This window comes from Hyla sarda, chromosome 5 (genome assembly GCF_029499605.1).
Source record: "Hyla sarda isolate aHylSar1 chromosome 5, aHylSar1.hap1, whole genome shotgun sequence".
NCBI classification, from domain to species: Eukaryota; Metazoa; Chordata; class Amphibia; order Anura; family Hylidae; genus Hyla; species Hyla sarda.
In genome coordinates this window covers 165,247,823-165,265,181 of record NC_079193.1, presented here as the reverse complement: position 1 = coordinate 165,265,181, position 17,359 = coordinate 165,247,823, and the positions used below count along the sequence as shown (strand labels likewise).

Here is a 17,359-nt window from a genome sequence, read left to right as displayed (position 1 = left end):
CTGTGCACTGAGGACAAGCAGGGCTCTGTGCAGTGAGGACAGGCAGGGCTCTGTACACTGAGGAGAAGCAGGGCTCTGTGCACCAAGGACAAGCAGAGCTCTGAACACTGAGGACAAGCAGGGCTCTGTACACTGAGGACAGGCAGAGCTCAGTGCAGTGAGGACAGACAGGGCTCAGTGCACTGAGGACAAGCAGGTCTGTACACTGAGGACAAGCAGGGCTCTGTACACTGAGGACAAGCATGGCTCTGTACACTGAGGACAAGCAGGGCTCTGTGCACTGAGGACATGCAGAGCTCAGTGCAGTGAGGACAGGCAGGGCTCTGTATACTGAGGACAAGCAGGGCTCTGTGCACCAGGGACAAGCAGGGCTCTGAACACTGAGGACAAGCAGGGCTCTGTACACTGAGGACAGGCAGAGCTCAGTGCAGTGAGGACAGACAGGGCTCAGTGCACTGAGGACAAGCAGGGTTCTGTACACTGAGGACAAGCAGGGCTCTGTGCACTGAGGACAAGCAGGGCTCTGTACACTGAGGACAAGCACGGCTCTGTACACTGAGGACAAGCACAGCTCTGTACACTGAGGACAAGCAGGGCTCTGTACACTGAGGACAAGCAGGGCTCTGTGCACTGGGGACAAACAGGGCTCTGTACATTGAGGACAAGCAGGGCTCTGTACACTGAGGACAAGCAGGGTTCTGTGCACTGAGGACAAGCAGGGCTCTGTGCACTGAGAACAAGCAGGGCTCTGTGCACTGAGGACAAGCAGGGCTCTGAACACTGAGGACAAGCAGGGCTCTGTACACTGAGACAAGCAGGGCTCTGTACACTGAGGACAAGCAGGGCTCTGTGCACTGAGTACAAGCAGGGTTCTGTGCACTGAGGACAAGCAGGGCTCTGTGCAGTGAAGACAAGGAGGGATCTGTGCAGTGAGGACAAGCAGGGCTCTGTACACTGAGGACAGGCAGGGCTCAGTGCAGTGAGGACAGACAGGGCTCTGTGCACTGAGGATAAGCAGGGCTCTGTACACTGAGGACAGGCAGAGCTCAGTGCAGTGAGAACAGGCAGGGCTCTGTGCACTGAGGACAAGCAGGGCTCTGTGCACCAAGGACAAGCAGGGCTCTGAACACTGAGGACAAGCAGGGCTCTGAATACTGAGGACGAGCAGGGCTCTGTACACTGAGGACAGGCAGAGCTCTGTATACTGAGGACAAGCAGGGCTCTGTGCACCAAGGACAAGCAGGGCTCTGTACACTGATGACAAGCAGGGCTCTGTGCACTGAGGACAAGCAGGGTTCTGTGCACTGAGGACAAGCAGGGCTCTGTACACTGAGGACAAGCAGGGCTCTGTACACTGATGACAAGCAGGGCTCTGTGCACTGAGGACAAGCAGGGTTCTGTGCACTGAGGACAAGCAGGGCTCTGTGCACTGAGGACAAGCAGGCTCTGTACACTGAGGACAAGCAGGGCTCTGTGCACTGAGGACAAGCAGGGTTCTGTGCACTGAGGACAAGCAGGGCTCTGTGCACTGAGGACAAGCAGGGCTCTGTACACTGAGGACAAGCAGGGCTCTGTACACTGAGGACAAGCAGGGCTCTGTACACTGAGGACAAGCACGGCTCTGTACACTGAGGACAAGCACAGCTCTGTACACTGAGGACAAGCAGGGCTCTGTGACATGCTCCTGGCTCACACAGCAGGATGATTGACAAGCCAGGAGCCTGCACAGAGCCCAGTTTGTCTTGCCCTCCTTCCTGTATTTGGTCTCCTTACAGAGACACACAGGCAATAGCTGCAGGGACAAGAAAATATATATATATTTTTTTATAAATATACATATAAGGGTATTGTCTACATTATATATATCATTTTTGCTAATGACTGGTACACTTTAAGGTATATGTCCCCGGCTGTATCTTTTCTCCATGAAAAATGAGTAGTTGAATCCATCTTTCATTTAAGGGTGAACATGTAGGGTCTAAGATATTCTGTCTGACTATAATATATGGCTATTTACTATATCAGTTGTATGCACAGCCCATGAACAAGGATGGTACTGTTTGTGACCAAACTCTGTGAAGTTATTCTACATACTGTACTAAAGAGCCAAATGCCTTTCTGCTTTATTCTTTGTGGTTAAGTTGCAGAGTTTTTATATGGTTTTTGATTAAAAATAAAGCTTTTCCAAGCAGTTATGGAAATTTTTAACTAGCACCGTTTCTGAAGTATTGACCTGTCTCAGCAAGCAAGTGTGCAATGTCTGTGGGTCAAGATGTTACCAGGAACTCTCCGGGCAGCCTGGACTGTGCACCACCAGAACAGCAGAGGCAGGACATCGGCCAGGTCAGTAATGCAATTTATTTTTATTTTTAAGCAATCCTAATTTTAAAAGAACACATCACAATAATGATCAATAGTGAACATTTCTCCATACTCTGAAATACGTTATAAAGTACATTCTGATAAATGCACACATATTCTGGTAATGTTACAAAAATGATGCTCTAGTTTTTAGAGACAAAAAGACAAAACCCAGCTGAGTCTTGTAAATGTAGAAATCTTTTATAGATGTACTGGAAGAAAGTCTCTATTGAAATAACCATTATATACCCCAAAGGCAATTTTTAATGACTTTGGAAGAGAGCACTAATATACTGAAAACTGGAAACATATCCACTGGCAGCTTTGAGACTTTGCAATCATGCAGTGAGAATACCTCTCATAGAAATATCACCTAAAGCTATCACATCTAAAGAACATGTGCATGGATCAAAAGGTAATCTACAGGACCATAAGTACATTGAGGAAATGCACCGATTCCTATATCCAACAGAGCTAACCCTTTATTAACATTGCATGTTTTAATGCAAAAGTACTAGTCACCAGGGAAATACCAGACAAAAACCTAGTAGAACAGGGTATGCTGCATATAGAATGTGTCCGCAGAAATTAACAATTCAATCCATCCAGTCTGCCCTGAATACTATCAGTAGTCCCTGGCTCTATCTTATATGAAGGATAGCCTTATGTCCTTTTGTGGCAGTTTTTCGTCTTTTAAATATCCTCTCCTCCTTTATTTACTCTCCTGCACAGAACTCGCTACTCACCAGTACTCCAACCCCCACCCTCGGTGGTCGTGATGTCACAACCCCCGCAGCACACACCCAGCTTTCGGAACTAAATGTTCTGGATGCTGGGGCAGTGGAGTACCCCTTTAATGTGCTGTTAGGATTCAAGAAGGGGTTAAAATTCCCTGTATAATATTGTTTAAGTCTACCTCAGGTGTCTGATTCATTTCGGCATATAATTTAAAAAACCTCTGATAGTGTCCTGTCGTATCTAGTGGTATCAAATCCTATAAGTTGTGAGGTGGGGAGACTGTTTCCAGAAATGTTTACCGATGCCTGGTTGGACAGAGATCTGGAGATCAAACCATTCCTGAACAATTTTTGCTGTGTGGCAGAACTCATATACCTGGTATACCGGCTGGAAGAAGCGCCGTAAGTGCGCGAAACGGTCTGTTCCGGTTCACCTCCCCCGCCTCCACACCCGCACACCTTGCTTGCTATGTCTGGTATCTAATAAAGATTCGTTGGATGGTGAGTGCAATCCTGTTCTCTTTTCGTTTTTGGATGTCTGCACCACCGCTACCTACGATGTACCTGAGGTTTTCTATGCTTACCACTACCATTTATGGTTAGCTTACCTGAGTCCTAGTCCTGTAAGTGCCGGACCATTTGTTTCTACCCGTTGAGTTTGTGTATGTATATTTGCATGTGTATGTGTGTGTCATATAGCAGCACTATCATTGTGTATATTATAACAGTACTATATATTGTCAGATATGACTTTTCAGGCAATGGGCAGATATGTTACTGTTTACTGCACCTGTAGTCCTTGTAGTAGGGCTCCAATATACCCAATATACCAGAATTTTATGTGCAGCTCCAAGCAATGTAGACAAGCTGTCTGATACATTGATCATTCGTTTGTCATCAAAGCAGAGAAAACTCCGGCAGCAGAAATGTCTTCCTTTTTGATCAGTGCTTTTATGTAGTGGCCTACAAATTCCCTGACAGGTGCACTACGCTTTCCGAGGACACCTGCAGCCTTTCCAGACAAGCACACTTTTAATGACAGTCAGCCATAAAATGACACATACAGTGGTCCCTCAATGCGCAATTCTGCTTCATTGTGGAGACATCATTGTAAAAGTAGAAATATTGTTAATTGACTAAACTTATCTTACCAATTCTGCTTTGTGTCCCCAAGCTATTGGGTATCCATAACGACATGACATCTGTACTGCCATTGGCAGCTGTGTACAATTGCTAGATGCCGCTGGGATGTCCCTTTGGACATATTTTAAAACTTACTGCAGTGTCGGCATTTGGCCATAGTAGTCATGCCATCATGCACCGGGTGGCAATAGAAGTGGCGGGAAATGAGTGTACAAGATCGATAAGGTTGAATTGGTAGGGTATAGTTCAGTTCCCAGTCCATATGCACACATTTTTGACTCACATACACAACATCTGAGACCAGTTACATGGAGGCATTCGGAACGGTTAAATCTACAATCTGATCTAGACGGCAGAGATCAAAGTGAAGATTTTACACTGCACAGGAGACTCATGGATGCAGCACTACCATACTCTGGTGGCACCATTGCATGTGAAACTGGTTAAATGTTTGGTGCCAGATGTAACAATATAATGTGATAATTTATGTTACAAGAAGACAGTGATATTGGTCTGAAGTTTACTCATACTTTATACATCCTTTCATACTCTATGAAACACTATTACTGTATATACTTGAGTATAAGTGAGTTTTTCAGCACGATTTTTGTACTCGAGTTTTTTTTTTATACTTGAGTGAATTTTTTTTATACTCGAGTGAACTCTCCACCTGTCAATCCCTTCTCAGTGGTCTTCAACCTGCGGACCTCCAGATGTTGCAAAACTACAACTCTCAGCATGCCCAGACAGCCATCGGCTGTCCGGGCATGCTGGGAGTTGTAGTTTTGAAACTTCTGGAGGTCCGCAGGTTGAAGACCACTACGGCCTTCGTCATCATCCAGACCCCCCCCTTTAGTTTTCTACTCCCCTCCCCTCGGTGGGAAGGAAGGGTGAGCTGGTCCGGGCCATCTATGCTGCAGGGACTGTCCGATGGGGAGAGTTAGTCTTTCTGGGCTGTACATTTTCACCGGTGGGGCCCCTCTTCTCCGCACTCCGGGCCTGCCCCGGACTAGTGACATTGCCTTGACGACAACGCACAGGGATGCGCATGAACGTCCCTGCGTGTCGTCGTCAAGGCAACTTCACTAGTCCAGGGCAGGTCCGGAGCGTGGAGAAGGGGGCCCCACCGGTGAAAATGGACAGCCCAGAATGACTAACCCTCCCCACCGGACAGTCCCTGCAGCATAGATGGCCCGGACCAGCTCACCCTTCCTTCCCACCGAGGGGAGGTCAGTAGAAAACTAAAGGGGGGTCTGGATGATGATGAAGGCCGCAGTGGTCTTCAACCTGCGGACTTCCAGAGGTTTCAAAACTACAACTCCCAGCATGCTGGCAGTTGTAGTTTTGCAACATCTGGAGTTCCGCAGGTTGAAGAACATTGATGAAGTGATTGACAGGTGGTGATTGTGAAGGGGGGGGATGATGACGGGGTCTGGATGATGACGGCGGTCTGGATGATGACAGGGGGGATGATGTATTTTCCATCCTATGCTTATAGTCGAGTCAATAACTTTTCCTGGGTTTTTGGGGTGAAATTAGGGGCCTATATTCTGGTTGGCTTGTACTCGAGTATATACGGTACTTAGAATCTATTAAAAAGGTACAAAAAGAGGCAACATGTCCACATCGAGCCCACAGAAGAAAGAGAATTAAGTACAGTGGGATTTTATGTGCTACCCACAATTTGGGAGGAAACGGGAAGTCTGTGTGAAGGGTCAGCATTTGTGATCAGGAACAAGCATGAAAACAAGTGTGAATAGTATGTCAGTACAGTACATTTTAGTACAAGAGTAGTAGGTGTTAAGAACATCAAATTCAGCAGATGTGATTGGTACATCCACAGTAAGTGCATGTAAGCATGCCTGGGATAAACATATCTATCCTAAGATAAAAAGACAAAGAAAAGAATATATAACGGGTAGCAGGTTCAGCTGTTCAGGTTATTTGACAATCTTTTATGTTTTTACACACTAGCTTGAAAGCATTCAATCCACCATATGCATTATACACAACCTCTGCCCACCCTGCCCATCCTTTCTAAGCATAGAAATTACACATTTTTCTTTATGGGCACCAGAAAATCAGCCATGCTTTCTGCTCCCTTTCATAGCTCTCAGAGGCCTAAAGAAGGAAACTTGCCTACCGTATGTTTCCAATCAGTAAGAATGTTATCACAGTCAGATGCAAATGGTAGGGATCAGAAGGAAATGAACACCTAAATGATGCACACAGGATTTCAACATGACTGTTTCTTTCAGGATCATGCAAACTAGAGATGAGCGAATTTACAGTAAATTCGATTCGTCACGAACTTCTCGGCTCGGCAGTTGATGACTTTTCCTGCATAAATTAGTTCAGCTTTCAGGTGCTCCGGTGGGCTGGAAAAGGTGGATCCTAGGAAAGAGTCTCCTAGGACTGTATCCACCTTTTCCAGCCCACGGGAGCATCTGAAAGCTAAACTAATTTATGCAGGAAAAGTCATCAACTGCCGAGCCGAGAAGTTCGTGACGAATCGAATTTACTGTAAGTTCGCTCATCTCTAATGCCAACATCCTACAGAATGGACGAGATTATCTACTGTTTACTTTTATCATCAATTCTCGATTTAATATTCCTTTAAGTTTATAATGAAACCAATGCTCCAATTTATTCATGCTTTCACTATATAGTGCGCAAATGTTTCATATGTATTATTAAACTATTCAGATCACTGAGGAAATCATTAAAGGCAGAGACAGCTACTTGGTTGTGCACACCTTTATAGTAGAACCACATCTGAGAGGATATCAAAGGAAAAGTCTGGGTTGACACTTTAGATTTGACACCATTAGAAATATCTGAATTATTCCAGGAATAAACATTGTAATATATATCAGATATTCCTTCATTAACATGGAATGAGTCTACAGAGACTCAGGATTGTTAATCAGAACAAAGGGGTAAAGCAATGAAAAGGAGGGGCCTTGTATTATTTAAGAGGAGGCACATTGAGTTCAAAGCATAGACAGTCTAAAATCTGTTGCCCTCCTTTGCTGTGTATCATCCTCTACATTTAAGCCACTTCAGAGGAATGCCTAAGTAATAGATTCTTTGCTTCATAATTGGAATCATTTCCTTTAGCCAAGGGTGTATTTACCAGACTAGCAGGCAAAGCAACTACGATGGGGCCCCACAACTAAAGGCGGGTCATTTTACTTAGACATAAGGTACAGTTTGTGATGATGGTAGAAGGGGCATGCTAAGTTTAATACCGCCCAATGCATTAACTCTGCCCTTTTGCATTTGTTTTTGCTTTATAAGTGCTTTGACTGTTATTCCTGTACTGTAGAAGTAGAAAAACAAGCGCTCCATAGGGTAATATTGTTAAGCTCCAGTGTGAGGTAAAAAATGTATGACTGCTCACCCTGGGTGGTTGTGTAGCTTCATACACAACAATGATGATAGCATACAAATAGTAGGTCGTCTGCTGCCCTGCTGTCACTGGTATATGCAATGGACAGGGATGGCTTCGAGGAGGGACCCGGCTTAAACGGCGCTGACCGACCACGACAAGGTATGGAGGATAAAAGAGGATTATATTGCATTTTGGTCAATAAGATTGCATCTTGGTCAATAAAATCCTCTTTTATCCTCCATACTTTGTCGTGGTCGGTCAGCGCCATTTGAGCCATGTCCCTCCTCGAAGCCATCCCTGTCCATTGCATATCCCTGTACTGTGACATTCTACTAGAACTGTGACATTTAAGACATCATCATTATGTATTTTGTTTTCCTATGCTGTGATACGATACATGTACATGGTAACCTTTCTATGTATACAGTGGCCCCTCAACATACGATGGTAATCTGTTCCAAACGGACCATCGTTTGTTGAAACCATCGCATGTTGAGGGATCCGTGCAATGTAAAGTTTGGGACAGTGGTCTCCAGATGTTGCAAAACTACAACACCGCAGGTTGAAGACCACTGTTAGAGGAAGTTGTACTCACCTGTCCCCGCAGCTCCGGACCGTCACCGCTCGTCACCGCTGCCCGGGATGTCGCCGTACATCGCTGTCGGCGCGTCCCCGAGGTGTCCCCGACGCTCTGGCAAGGCCTGTGCTTCCCCGGCATCCTCGCTCTCCGTCGCCGCCATCACGTTGCTACGCACGCCGCTCCTATTGGATGATGGGACGGCGTGCACAGCAACGTAATGACGTCAATGGAGAGCGCCGATGATGCAGGGGATCCTGAAGAGGACGCGCAGGAGCCCCAAAGACAGGTAAGTGATTGTCACCGGACCACACGGGGCACCGTAAATGGCTATCCGGCCGCAGCTGAAGCAGTCAGCGCTGCCAGATAGCCGTTTATGCAATGGCCCCGACATATAAAAGCATCGAATGTTGATGCTGCCTTCAACATGCGATGGCCTCCAAGAGGCCATCGCATGTTAAAATTATCGTATGTCGAGGGGTCACTGTACCTGTATATACTGTAAAATGATGATGTGAATCTATTCTTGTACTGTAATAAGATGGCATAATTCTTGTGCTGTATAACATCATTGAGTAGATGGTTCCCATATTGTGACATCACTGCATGTATTATCCCTGTACTCTGACATCACAGTGCACATAATACCACTACTGTGACATCTCTGTATACCTTATCTCCCCATTGCGACCAGGGCTGGCCTTTGGGGTGTGCAAGCAGGCACCACAGCAACAGGGGCGCCGGGCTGCCGACACAGCTCGCAGCCCCCGTCACATTCTGGACATCCCGGTGTCCCAAAAAAATATTTTCAGGACACAAGGATGTTCCAGTGGTTACCTCTCTGCGGCGGCCCCCATGTTAACTTTAAAAACGCTGGGGCTGCCGGGAGGTAGCGCACGCAGGGACGTCACTGATGTCCAGTCCGTGCGCCCAAAGGAGAAAAGCGAAGCGGAGCATCGAGGAGGACGCACGTGCATGGTAAGTTACCAGCGGCACGTCATCTTCAGTGTTCCGACCTCCGCTCCCCGGGCCCGGGACCTACTGCTATAGCCCATAGGCCATAGTAGAAGATCGTGATCCCGGTCCCCGGACCAGCGGTGGTCGGAACACTGAAGTGGGGCAGTAAACAGGCATACAGCCTCCAGCCATACACTATATGGCTGAAGGCTGTTTGTCTGTAGGGGAACTGTACTGCACCTAATGTGGGGGACTATACTGCACCTAAAGTGGGGGAACTATACTGCACCTAAAGTGGGGAACTATACTGCACCTAATGTGGGGGAACTATACTGCACCTAATGTGGGGGAACTATACTGCACCTAATGTGGGGAAAACTATACTTGCACCTAATGTGGGGGAACTGTACTGCACCTAATGTGGGGGAACTGTACTGCCAACCTAATGTGGGGGAACTGTACTGCCAACCTAATGTGAGGGAACTGTACTGCCAACCTAATGAGGGGGGAACTATACTGCCAACCTAATGTGGGGGAACTGTACTGCCAACCTAATGTGGGGGAACTGTACTGCCAACCTAATGTGGGGGAACTGTACTGCCAACCTAATGTGGGGGAACTGTACTGTCAACCTAATGTGGGGGAACTGTACTGCCAACCTAATGTGGGGGAACTGTACTGCCAACCTAATGTGGGGGAACTGTACTGCCAACCTAATGTGCGGGGACTTATACTGCCAACCTAAGTCTGATTAAGGGGGTAAGGGGGGGGGAGATGGTCTGATTATGAGTGACAGGGGACTGAGTAATAAGAACATGGGACTGGTGAGGGGGGGGGGGGTGAGTCTGCTTAAGGGGGGCTGGTGAAAATATTTGTTACAAAGATTTTTTTCCTCTTTGTGTATGTTATGGGGTATTGGGGGGGAGGCGCCACAAGGTTAGCTCGCACAGGGCGCCTGAACACCTAAGGCCGGCTCTGATTGCGACAGCACATAATGCAAGAGTTTGGGTTATTATGGCTGTGATGATAACACATTATGGCCCTTATTTACTAAGAGTGTTGTGTAGGTTTCTTTGTGGGTTTTAATTCCCTACAATTTATTTTCCACGGTATTTACTAAGGTTTCCCTACAGTTTCCACTTTCCCTACACTTTGCTTTTTTTACACATGCTCTGACCTGTAGGGTTTTCCTCAGCTGAAATGCACCACATTTTCTGTGGAAACGTTAGTAAATATGTTGGGATTTTGTGAAAAGGTCGGGAACACGCCCCTTTTCTGTGACCACGCCCCTTTCCCCCTGACGGCCACGCCCCTTTTCCGGGTTTCCTTAGCAAAATAGTTAGTTGGGGTTTTTTCAATTCAAGCGCAATTTCAGGCGCAGACAGAATTTCAGGCGCATATTCTGGCGCAGACAGAATTTCAGGCGCAATGCGCCCGAAACTGGCGCACAACCCGACAAAACATGTCGGGTTTGCAATAGTAAATGAGGGCCTATATGTGTCTCATGTTTTGTATATAATAAAGAAAGATAATTTTTTTAATATTTCTCTTTCGTTTTAAAATTTTGTAAAATTTTATTTAAATAGTTTTTAGTTTAGCACTTCGCATGGACACAATGGAGAATTGAGGCTGATAAGTATAACCCAGATACATGCATTTTATTTTTCTAGACAATCCTTTTAAGGTTATTTGTTTTATTAGAGACCAAAGAACAGTGTGTGGTAATTCTACATGTTGCTAAAGAAACATCATTTAAGCAGAGTAAACTGCATGTAAGGATAAGGAACATAAAGAAAATAGAAATATTGATATTCAACCACATCTCTCATTCTTCATGCTTAAAAGGGTTATCTGGTGGGGTCCATATTTTTATTTTTAAGAAGAATGCCAATTCTACAGTATGTAAAAAAATAAACCTGTACTTACCTCCTGTGTTCCCATGGTGACTCTGGTATCCTGCTCCAGTCGCCAGCTGCAATCCTCTTTTTAAGAGAAAGCAGGACACATGGGCCATAGAGTGTCATACTGCTGCTCAGCCAATCACATGCTGCAGCGATGTCCTGCCTTGGCCAATGATTGGCTGAGCGGCAGCCGAGGGACCAGAACAGGACATTGGAGGTACCATGGTACCATGCTGGAGGTAAGTTAAGGTTTATTATTTTATATAGTGTAAAATGGGCATTCTGCTTTTTTCAGTATGTAGCTAGTCATCCAATACAGCTGGTCTTATCTAATGTAGTTATTAGTTTTATCAGAAAATTCCTGGAATGATTTCCTTCAGTTGCCTTATATGAACTTATAGTGACCCTCTGGAGATTACAGTCTTTCTGTGCTCTCGATAGGGCACCATCTCAGCTACTAGAACCTTCTGTGTGATAAAATTGCATGGAATATTAGGATATTAGGAATATTAGGATATTGGGTAGAATATAGAGGTGAGGCAAAGATGGTACTTGTTTTAGCTGCCCATATGATGCTGTGCTGATGCATCATGGGATTGATAGAAAATCACAGAAGAAAAGAAAAGCAAGATAAAATCTGAAAGTCAAGGTGGTACATAGAAGTCCAGAATGTTAAAGACAGTCAGATGGAAAAAATGCCGTGCCAGTTCAGCCTCATTCTCTTAAAGAAAGGATTCAAGAAAAAAAAGCAGACGTTTCTTAATCCTGACAAATTTCTTTAAGGGTAGGGTCACACGTTGTGTATATGGTGAGGTGGGGCCAGTGCACTGATGTGTCTGTGACACGCTAGGTGGGAAACCTCATTGCAGACAGGGCTGACGGGGGGGGGGGGGGGGGGGGGGGGGAGGAGCCCTCTGTGTCTGCTCATAGGAGAAAATGTTGCGTATTTCCTGCTGGGCATTGGATTTCGTGTAGCGTAAAATACTCAGCGTATATGCAATGTGTGACCCTACTCTACCCTAATAACAAGTGTCTATCTTTCCTTTCCTGCGTATTGTTTGTGAAATCTACCATATAAGAATGCTCTGGCCCAGTGAGTTCTAAAGAAACCAATGTTTAGATATGGACACTTCCATGAAGAAGTAAGCATCAGTGTTCACGCAAAGTAGACACTATAAACTGGAATATATCCTTGATAGAATTACATTGCTAAACCAAGTTTGCATTTTGTTTTATGGGTTATGGACTATTTATTGTGAAGTTCATATTTCCTAACACAGTGGTCCCCAACCAATGTGCCTCCAGCTGTTGCAAAGCTACAACTTTCAGCATGCTTTCGGCTGTCTGGGTATGTTGGGAGTCGTAGTTTTGCAACAACTAGAGGCACGCTGGTTAGGATACAGTGGCCCTGAATTACTAAGAGTGTTGGGTTTTTATTAGTGTGGAATGATGTTTCCGACTTGCAGGATTCTACTTAATGTACTATGGGGATTCACAGATTCATATATCGGGAAAGTTCTGACCAGCTTTTCCATGGTGGAAATTTCCAGCCATTTATTCACAGGATTTTCAGTGAATTCAATAGTAAATAGGTCAGTTTGTAAGAACACGCCATTATTGCAACCAGCCACACTCCTTTTTGTGTTCATCATGCTATTTCAGATTGGTAGGTTTATGTTGGTGTAATGTGCCAAAAATTTACGTGCAGGCACTATTTGTGGAGCAGTGCCATACTTACAGTACCATACTTACAGTGCCATACTTACAGTACCATACTTACAGTGCCATACTTACAGTGCCATACTTACAGTGCCATACTTACAGTACCATACTTACAGTGCCATACTTACAGTGCCATACTTACAGTGCCATAGTTACAGTGCCATACTTACAGTGCCATACTTACAGTACCATACTTACAGTGCCATACTTACAGTGCCATACTTACAGTACCATACTTACAGTGCCATACTTACAGTGCCATACTTACAGTACCATACTTACAGTGCCATACTTACAGTACCATACTTACAGTGCCATACTTACAGTGCCATACTTACAGTACCATACTTACAGTGCCATACTTACAGTACCATACTTACAGTGCCATACTTACAGTGCCATACTTACAGTACCATACTTACAGTGCCATACTTACAGTGCCATACTTACAGTACCATACTTACAGTGCCATGCTTACAGTACCATACTTACAGTGCCATACTTACAGTACCATACTTACAGTGCCATACTTACAGTACCATACTTACAGTGCCATACTTACAGTACCATACTTACAGTGCCATACTTACAGTGCTATACTTACAGTGCCATACTTACAGTACCATACTTACAGTGCCATACTTACAGTACCATACTTACAGTGCCATACTTACAGTACCATACTTACAGTGCCATACTTACAGTGCCATACTTACAGTACCATACTTACAGTGCCATACTTACAGTGCCATACTTACAGTACCATACTTACAGTGCCATACTTACAGTGCCATACTTACAGCCATACAGTGCATCATTTTGTGTTTGCAAATAAATGTTGTCTAAGTATAACATAATTATAAACATACAGTATAACATTTAAGAGATGCAATAGGATAATGTTCAGCAAAGTGAATACTATAATATTGCTCATATAATAACAATATCTTGTATACAGTAACTCCTTAGCCAGAGTTTAATCTTTCTAACTTGCAGAGAATCCCCTGCTCAATATACAGTTTCTCTTAGGGAATGTAGACTGCAGGTGGTGGATGATGTGCTTTCTGTATCACTATATATAGGAGGAATTGTGGTGATGGATCATGCACCAGAACCACAGTACAGATTTACATAGATTTATTCTATATGTGTATATGCATCTATGTGAACAAGCAATAAATCAGACTTCTGCAGCAAACAAAAACTGTCCTGATGGCTATCCTGAAGGTACAAGGTAGGGCCGGCACATTAGCCTGGTTGTACCCTATTGGTAGTGTTTTGTCCCTTATTGTCCCCATTTGCAAGTGTTTTGTCCCCTATTGGGAGTGTTTCATCCCCTAGTGGGTCCGCACCCACTATTGGGATTGACCCTTATTCGGATGCTGCAAATACATTAAGTCTTATGGGACTCTGCCAGGGAATTAAAAACTGTCTGCTATTGAGAGGTGTCCACTAAAGGAGATTTTACTGTATCTTTACTATCCCTCTTTGATTTGTTGAGAGATTATTTTTTATTAATATGTTAATGAGGGTGTTGGAGGCACTGGGGGGGTGCTACTTTACATTTAGGTGCACTGAACCGCCTGCTCGCTCCCCCTTGCTGTAACAGAACCTCTTCATAAATATTCATCTGGCCCTCTGAAGTGAAAAGTGACCTTAAGTTATGTCACTGCAGAGGGGCATATGCATAGTCATAGTCTTTGTTACAGCAGTGGGGAAGCAGGCGGATCGGTGCACTTAAGGATAAAGTAACACCCCTAGTGCACCAAACTCCCTTAATAGTGTATTATTTCACACAAAAATGTTACAGCAGAGAGGGATAATAAATGTGCAATGTTATTCAGTGTACCCCTCCCTATTATCCCAAATAGAAGAACCTAAAACTATCCATTTATTTATAAACTAGCTGAGTACTCGGCATTGCCCGGTTTTTCCTTCCTCATCCTTGTTGGGGAGGAAAAAGAACAGAGGAAGCTTTTGACTTCATATCCCGTCCTCATATATTGTTGTCCTATCCCAACCCCATATCCCGTCCCCATATCCCGTCCTCAAATCTCAACCTCATATCCCATCCTCATATCCCATCCTCATATCTCGACCTCATATCCCGACCTCCTATCCCGTCCTCCTATCCGGTCCCATGTCCCGTTCTCATATCCCGACCTCCTATCCCAACCTCCTATCCCCTCCTCATATCCCGTCCTCATTTCTTGACCTCATAACCCGTCCTCATATCTTGACCTCATATCCCGACCTCCTATCCCGTCCTCATATCTGGACCTCATATCTCGACCTCCTATCCCGTCCTCATATCCCGTCCTCATATGCCGTCCTCATATCTCAACCTCCTATCCGGTCCTCCTATCCCGTCCTCATATCTCAACCTCATATTCCGTGCTCATATCCAGTCATCATATCCCGAACTATCCCAACCTCCTATCCCATCCTCCTATCTCGACCTCATATCATGTCCTCACATCCCGTCCTCATATCCTGACCTCCTATCCCATCCTCCTATCTTGACCTCATATCCCGACCTCATATCCCATCCTCATATCTCGACCTCCTATCCCGACTTCCTAACCTGACCTCCTCTCTTTGTGAGATGGGGTGTGGCTTGCAAGCCGTATTGACACATTCACCAGGAGGTGCAGAGCGGAGCTTGTGGAGTAAGGTACTGGAAGTCCCATATACTCGCATGGGACTTGAAACAAAAACCCATCTTTTATGTAAGGGTGTAGCTAAGGGTTAATTTAAACCTTATCTTTTTATTTGACATATATGTAATATGTGTACCAGGTATTATTGAAATATCTCCAGCTGTACAGAAGTTATGTGGGAACATACATTTCCCATTGATTTGCATGGGACTTTAAACAAAAACCCTGACCCTCACAAATGGGGGTAGTTAAGGGTTAAATGAACTAGCCTATATTTTAAGTGGACATATAAGTAACATGTGACCAAGTATTATTGAAATATCTCCATCCGTTTGGAAGTTATGCAGTAACATATATTTCCCATTGACTTGTATGGGACTTTAAACAAAAACCCGACCCTGGCAAATAGGGGTGAGTAAGGGTTAAATCACCTATCCTATGTTTATTGCTGACATATAAGTAACATGTGTGCCAAGTTTCCTGTTAATATCTTTAGCCGTTTGGACGTGATGCTGGAAAATACACACACACACACATTGGCCGCCATTTATCATTGTAGTGTAAGTGAAGCATTTTTCTACACCTTTTTTTGTGTTCTGGTAATGTGTAGGAGCACCAAATTTATTAAATGATCACAGAGCATTTGATACATTTTGTGCAGGCCACATTTTCTGAAATTTCTCTCTTCATATACACCAAAAAGCTAAGCTATGTCTGGGCTGGTGCAGTTTTAGAGGCTTTTCAGTGGCTTTGCGCCTTTTTTACGCTTTTTTACAAAAAGGCGCAATGATAAATCCCTTCCATATCATGTGTATTGCCAAAATCAGTGGATTGCAACTCAAAATCAGCAGAAATGTGTAAACCAAAAGGTGCAAAAAAGGCACAAAGAAACCCTGCTTGCACCTTTTTTGCACCTTTTCTAGACACAAAAAACAGTCTAAAGATAATAAATGTCAGCCATTGAGTTTTATAAATATACATAAATGTAAATAAAAATACTTTATGATAACCCCATAGCTTTTCCTGAACTGATTGTGAAAAGTCACAGATACATTCTGATGACAAATTACAAACTGCAGTAAAGACACAGTTTTGCCACATTTATATGACTAGTCTAATACATACCTATATGGTTACCTCTAAGATATTGGTTTTAAGATAGGAAACATATTTGAGAGAAGTTTTCTAAGATGTGTACATAGCAGGGCATTCCCCAAGGTCACTTAGTCAGTGCCATGTAGATTGCTTGGTGTGGGTGATCAGATGTTGATGTGGCCTTTATTAGGCAGCACTCTCTTTCATTGTTAGCTCTTGTAATTTGCACTGCCATGGTTTGGATTAACATCCCATTCTTCTGCTATTTGGCTTTCTAATGACTAGAAATCACCTTGGTAACCAAGCCCCCCTCCCCCTCCCTCCAGTCAATAAGATTTCAGGCTATAGACTGTGCTGCTATCTGTCTGGCTGCTGTATATTAGCGGTGATAGAGAGGAGCTGTCCACTGCTCCAGTGCTGAATCTTGTCTGCTGCTTCATCACCTATACTGCAAACCTAATACTTATACCACCACCTATACAACCACACCTCCATCTCCTCCATCCGCCAGCCAGTTAAGGGATAATTTATGGCTGAATAACATTAACATACGTATTCCACTCTCAGTGAAGTGTTTTAACACAATCCTTAACCCTTTGTCAGCCTCAGAACAGCAACCTTCCTTCTGCTACATTAAACACTAAATACTGTAATCACTTACCAATGGCCTAGTTGCTACATGAGTATTTTGCCAAGCACCAAGCAGTAGCATTATGCCTTAAGGATTATGTCAATGTATCTTGGTTAATTTAAGAAATCAGCTTCCAAGATGTGACATCTGTTCTCATAAGAACACATGAAGGAGATGCTGG

The 17,359-nt window shown here is 44.3% G+C and overlaps 1 protein-coding gene across 2 annotated transcripts in view; it reads right to left on the bottom strand.

Moving 5' to 3' along the window:
- TMEM108 (transmembrane protein 108) overlaps positions 1–17,359 on the bottom strand; it is a 199,450-nt gene that overhangs the window by 181,293 nt on the left and 798 nt on the right. The gene's annotated exons all lie outside the window — the stretch shown is intronic.